The sequence below is a fragment of the Nyctereutes procyonoides genome, unplaced genomic scaffold (assembly GCF_905146905.1).
Source record: "Nyctereutes procyonoides isolate TBG_1078 unplaced genomic scaffold, NYPRO_anot_genome, whole genome shotgun sequence".
NCBI lineage: Eukaryota > Metazoa > Chordata > Mammalia > Carnivora > Canidae > Nyctereutes > Nyctereutes procyonoides.
The window spans coordinates 46,790,356-46,797,069 of NW_026575043.1; positions in this window are offsets into that span (position 1 = coordinate 46,790,356).

A 6,714-nucleotide genomic window follows, 5' to 3' on the forward strand; every position below is an offset into this window, starting at 1 on the left:
CAGGGCCACTGCTAGGGTGTGACCGCCATTATTTTATCGTTTTTGTCATTGGTGAAGCTCTTTGGCCTCTGGAAAGGCAAGACACTCTTTTTTTTTTTTAATAAATAAATTTTTATTTTATTTTTTTATGATAGTCACAGAGAGAGAGAGAGGCAGAGGCACAGGCAGAGGGAGAAGCAGGCTCCATGCACCGGGAGCCCGATGTGGGATTCGATCCCGGGTCTCCAGGATTGTGCCCTGGGCCAAAGGCAGGCGCCAAACCGCTGTGCCACCCAGGGATCCCAAGGCAAGACACTCTTAACGGACAGAAGGAACATCTCCTCTTAAGGAAGGAAAATAATGTCAAGGCCTTTAGCACAGGCAGGACCCACTAGAGGCTACGTGGGTTCCAGAGCACCCTGGTAGGGCTCAGCCACCACCATGAAGGGAGGTCCTGGGCTGCCCCGAGGGTCCACACTGAGCAAGCACTTACTGTATGCAGACTCAGTGCCAGGCACTGGGAAGAGATCAAAAGGCCAGATGGGTCAGCACCTGAGGAACTTAACAAGGCCTTCAGCCCTACGGACCCAGTTACAAAAACAAGAGGTGTGCACTTCACTCTACAGTTAGCATGGCTCTGACAATGCTGCCAACCCCGTTGTCTCCTGACAGCCTAGAAGGGAAGGATTCTTTTTTTTTTTAAAGATTTTAATTTATTTATTCATGAGACACACACACACAGAGAGAGAGAGAGAGAGAGGCAGAGACACAGGCAGAGGGAGAAGCAGGCTCCATGCAGGGAGCCCGACGTGGGACTCGATCCCAGGTCTCCAGGACCAGCCCCTGGACTGAAGGCAGCGCTAAACTGCTGAGCCACCCAGGCTGTCCCTTTTTTTTTTTTTTTTTAGATTAAAAAAAATTTATTCATGAGAGACACAGAGAGACAGAGGCAGAGACATAGGCAGAAGGAGGAGAAGCAGGCTCCCTGTGGGGAGCCCGATGTGGAACTCGATCTCAGGACCCCAGGATCTCAACCTGAGCCAAAGACAGATGTTCAACCACTGAGTCACCCAGGCACCCCGGGAAGGATACTTATATCATTTTCTGGAAAAGACACAGAGAGGCCATTCTCCTGAGATCCCCTGGCCAGCATTTGACCCCCAGCCTGACTGACCATATTCAGTGTAGCACAGGCAGTGGGAACACGGTCTCAAAAAGACAGACACTAGTAAGTGCCAGCAAGGATGTGCAGGACCTGGAGCCCTCATACACCGCTGGTGGGAGTGTGAAATGGTGCAGCTGCCTTGGAAAACAGTCTGGCAGTTCCTCAAAATGTTAAATATAGAGTTACCATATAAGCCAGCAATTCCACTCCTCAGAATAAAGCCAAGAGAAATGAAAACATACGGCCACACCAACAACTTGAACACGATTGTTCATAGCAGCGTCATTCGTAATTGCCCAAAATAGAAACAACTCAGTTGGCCAATGGATGAACAAAATGTGGTATGTCTATACAATGGAATATTATCCAACCATAGGAAGAGCAAAGTATCGACGCTTGGATGCACCATGGATGAGCCTGGAGAAGGTGATGCTAAGTGAAAAAAGTCAGAGACTTCAAAGGCCGCACAGTTTGGGATCGCATTTGTACGAGATGACCGGGAGAGGCAAATCTATAGAGGCAGAAAGTAGATGAATGGTTGCCAGGGGCTGGGGAGAGGCGAGGCTTGGTGGGTGTTCTCTCAAGCACCTGGGGTTTTTTTGGGGGGTGATGACAATGTCCACAAGCTGCCAGGTGACAGTTGTGCTGTAAATAAAGTCAAAGCCACTGCACAGCACATCTTAAACAGATGAGTTGCACGGTATGTGAAATTTATCTGGATAAAGCTGTTACAAAACATTTGTTTTGAAAAAGAAAAAAAAGGGATCCCTGGGTGGCGCAGCGGTTTGGCGCCTGCCTTTGGCCCGGGGCGTGATCCTGGAGCCCCGGGATCGAGTCCCACGTCGGGCTCTCGGTGCATGGAGCCTGCTTCTCCCTCTGCCTGTGTCTCTGCCTGTGTCTCTGCCCCTCTCTCTCTCTCTCTCTCTCTCTCTGTGACTATCATAAATAAATAAAAATTTAAAAAAAACTTAAAAAAAATAGTTGAAAAAGAAAAAAAAAACGTGGTCCCTGGGGGGATCTGGGTGTGGCTCTCCCCTGGGTCTTAGCAGTGTGACCTCAGGCAGATGGCTGTGCTTCTCTGAGCCTCACTTTTTCCTCTGCAAAATGGGGACAGTGACCGCTCCTACCTGGCACGGTTGGGAGGATTAAGCCCCCGAAGCGCTCTGGAGGGCAGGGCAGGGAAGGGACATGGAGCTGCCCAGGAACTGTCCCCTGTGGTCCCCACACTTTCGCCACCACAACCAACTCAACATCCCCTGCCAAGGGCTCTGACATTCACCCAACGTCCTCCCTCACATTACTGTAACGTCTTCCCGCTTGTGATTCCATCAGCGATCTTGTTAGGTTGGCGCTGCTGTTCCCATTTTACGGATGACAACTATGGAGCCCGGGAGAGAGCTGGCATCGCTGGCACAGCCCTCCCGACACTCCCAGGCGGAGACTTCTTTCCTCTCCCTGCATAGCCCATGCTGCTCCGGCCCCATCAAATTCCCTCTTTCACTTCACAGGTGATGCCTCAGCCCAGCTGGTGGCCTCCCAGCTCCAGAGCTGGGCTGAGGCCAAGGGCTGGTGGGTCCCTGGGGGGCCTGGCGTGGTTCTCCAAGTAGAGATGCAGCCGAGACCACCCTGTGCGGCCGGATTCCTCTGATCCAGGCTCTCAGCTCCTCCTCCCCACAGCCTCGAGGGGTGAGTATTCTCCAGCCCCTTCTGCAGTTGGACAAACTGAGGCTCCCAGCAGTGAAAATCCCTTGCCCAAGGTACATGCCAGTGATGCTGTCAGGCTTTGTATTCAAAGCCCGGCACCATATGAACCCAAATGACCACCCGGCCCCTGGCCCCTGGAGCGTCAGCTGGCTCTGTGTGCCTCAGGCCCCTCGCCCCTGACAGGGGAAGTGTGCTCACCCCCACTTGGATGAGACTGGGGAGTGTGGGGCTGTCGAGGCGACAAATTCTGGCACCTTTTTGCTCTTTCCCTGAGAGCGTGTGGCACGGATGGGCTCAAGAAGAAGAAAATGCAGAAGAAACAACCAGGGAAGTTCGCTGAGGAAGGGTCAGGGCAGCATGTATGCATTTGCGCAGGCCTCTCTGTGCGCCAGGAACCAGATTCCTCCCAGCCACAGGACAGACAGGGAGTGCGCCCAGAGAGGTGAAGGAACCTGCCAGAGGTCACACAGCCCAGAGGGTGCTGTGTCTGATGGTCTTCTCTGGGAGCCTGCCCCAGTAGACAGTAGGCCCCCCCATGAAATCACAGCCCCCCACATTTACCAAGAAACCACGGAGACCGGATACAAGAGGCTGGAGAGGACGCAGCTGGTTTGTCCTGCTTATGGCTGGTCCAGAGACAGGAGGCCCTGCCCTGCCACACACCTTCAATGAGGCCCTTCTGGAAGTCTCCCTGGGGCAGAAACCTGAGAGCAGGTGGGGAGGAAGCCCTTCCCTTCCCAATGACCGTTGCCATGGACACAGCTGCCCTCCTGTGGGTGTGGTTGGGCCACAGCTGCCCACTGGCATTTCAAAGGTAGCCTTCATCTGAAGCTGGCACCGTGAGGGAGGTGGGCATCGAGGCCTTGGTGCCTGCAGGCTCTGAGTGATTCAGGGCTTCCCCACTTCGGTCCCTGGGTAGGCTGCTGGGGGTGCGTGGAGGCCCCTGGACTGATGGGTGAAATGGGCACAGTGAACTCCCACCTTCTGGAGAGAGGCCTGGGGTTTTCCTGGAGGCCTGGGACCCTACCTCGCTCACACCTACATGTGATGAGGGCTCCATGCTCCCAGCCAGGAAGAGGCATGGGGCGGGGGCAGGGAGATAGCCTCTTTCCTGAGTCCAGGAGGAGACCCGTGAAGATCCTAGCAAAGAGCTCTGTAAACTGAATTGGCTTTGTCACCGTCTTCTCACAGGGGTTTATGACTTCCCTTGCTCTTAGAACAAAAACCAAAGTCACATTGGTTCTAACTCTCTGTCCTCTCACCTTAATCCCCAGGCTCCAGCCACTTTGGCCTCACTCTGTCCTTAGAACACGCTGCTTTCTCTCCTGCCTCAGGGCCTTTGCACGAGCTGTAGCCAGCCTCTTTTCATGGCCTGTTCTTTTTCCCCCTTCAGATCTCAGCTCAAATGTTACTCCTCAGAGAGCTCTCCCCTGTCCTCCCCCTTCTACATCTCCTTCAGTGGTCTATGAGCCCCTTAGAGGGTAGGGCCTTATCTGTCTTGTCCCTGCAGGACTTCCTGAGGCTAGCTCAGGGCCTTGTGCATAGCAGGTGCTCAGCAAACAGCAGTTGAATGACTTGCCTTCCAGACAATCCTCTCTGGGCTGGATCAAGGGATGTCTCAGGGTTCATCATCATCATAGCTGTCCTTTATCAAGCAGCTTCTAAGTGCCAGGCTCTGTGCTAGGTGCTTTGCACGTGTCACCCCCTCCCCCCCATTCCGCCCTTCCCAGATGTCACAAGGAAGGACTGATGTCTCCACTTGAGGATGTGGTGCTGATTTCACTGGAATTATGAACACAAACCAGGGGCTCCTTACAGTGACATGAGGTGGTGTCTGTGCTGTAGACCCCGGGGGGGAAGGAGGGTAGCTTTGAACTATCTAATCTCCTGATTTTATAGGTGAGCAAACTGAAGCCCAGAGGGGAGAAGGAACTTGCCCAAAGTCCCACAGCACATCAGGGCAGAGTGAGAAAAGCAGCCAGACGGCATGGTGTTTTCCAGGGTTTTCCCGTTCATGTGTCCACCCGGGCCCTGCTGTATCTTTAAGAACAAGGAGCAAGCGAACACGCTGTGGTTTAACCGCATGAGGGGCCCCCGGTTTGTAATTCATAATGCTGTTGTGTTCAGATGCTGTGATGCGGGAGCATCACAATAAATAAAAGCACTTGGTGAAGTCCATTTACCGAACATCTTCTACCAGCCGGGCACTTCACACACGTGATGTTATGCACTCCTGCCCGGTAGAGGGGTCCCTTTTACAGATGCAGAAACTGAGGCTGAGAGCGCTGAGTGGACTCCCCCGGATCACACAGCTACAAAGTTACAGAACCCGGACCCGAACCCCAAATTTGTGGGGTGGTGGTGGTGATGGTGGTGGAGATGGTGGCCGCGCCCGCGGTAGTGGTAGTAGAAGCAGCAGGATAGACCTTTGACACAGGGGCTGACCTGAAGTCAGAACCCCCACAGCGCTCAAATGGGGCTGGTCCCTGGGCCTGGAAGCCACCGCATCACAGGCTGGGGGCGCGGGCGGGCCGGGGCTCCCCGGGGACCGCGGCCGCGCAGGGTCCGCAGCGCCACCTGCCGGGGCCCGAGGGAGCCGCGGGAGGTCAGCGCGCAGGCGCGGGGCGGTGTCCCCCGGGCCGGGGGTGGGGGGTGGAGGGTGCTCCTCCAGGAGCCCAGCGAACCCAGGGAAGGGAACCTCGCTCTCCCCTCCCGTAACGCTCCGTGGGTGCTAATCGAGCCAACCCCGGACGGTCACGCCGCCCCGCGCCGGGCCAGCCCGTCTCCCTGGGAACCGCTGCGCATCCCCGCCGTAAGGATCCGGAGACTGAGGCTGAGAGGTCTGTCCCGCGCGGCGCAGCGACAGCAGAGCTGGGGCTCCAGTGCTCGCGTCGTTAGACGTGCCCCGCTGCGTAAATATAGCCTCGCAGTTAAGGTGACATTTGGCTAAGACAGCTTTCTATGCTTCTATACTTTTTTTTTTTTTTTAAGATTTTACTTATCCACGAGACACACGCACACAGAGTTAGAGACACAGGCACAGGGAGAAGCAGGCTCCCTGCGGGGAGCCTGATGCGGGTCTCGACTCCACGATCCCGGGGTCGCGACCTGAGCCGAAGGCAGACGCGCCACCACTGAACCATCCAGGCGTCCCCAAACAGCAGCATTTAATTTAACCCTCACAACCCGTGAGGTGGGTATTAGCAAGACCCCTGTAGTACAGAAAAGGAAACTGAGGCTCTTTAAGGGAGAAATGAGTTTCTGTTCCTTGTCTATAATAGAGATGCATTATGATGGGTTTGAAATATTTTATTATGGACGTGAGCTATCGTTCAGTGAAGTTTAATGGAATGAACCCAATAGGTGGATAAATGGGCCAAGCTTTGTCAAACTTCTGGGCTCACTTGGGTTTTTGTGCACTATCAGGTTAATCTGGGTCAGATGAGCGACTCCCCACAGTGGGAATGTCCTGGCAGGGAGATGTGCTGGAAGGCAGGCTCACTCTGTCAGCTGGCAGGGAAGTGGCCATGGCCAAGGGGGGATATGGAGTCAGATGTGGAACCCTGGTGGCTCCCTCAGTCCTGGCCAGGTCACCCTGGCTAAGTCCTCTTGCCCTGTTGTTAGGGGTTCTGTTTCCTCATCTGACAAATGGGGCTCCTAACGCCTCCAACTCAGGTGGTTGTGAGATGGTATCTGTAAAGCACTTGTACAGGGCCAGGTACATACCCGGTGCTCAATGTGTGCTCCTTCCTCCCTGCCCTGGGGCACAGAAATGAAATGAGAGGACACAGATGCACTGCTGGTTTTATCTCTGGGCACCCAAAGTGTTCCTAGGGGCCCATCAGGTACCAGGAGTGAAGGAGACT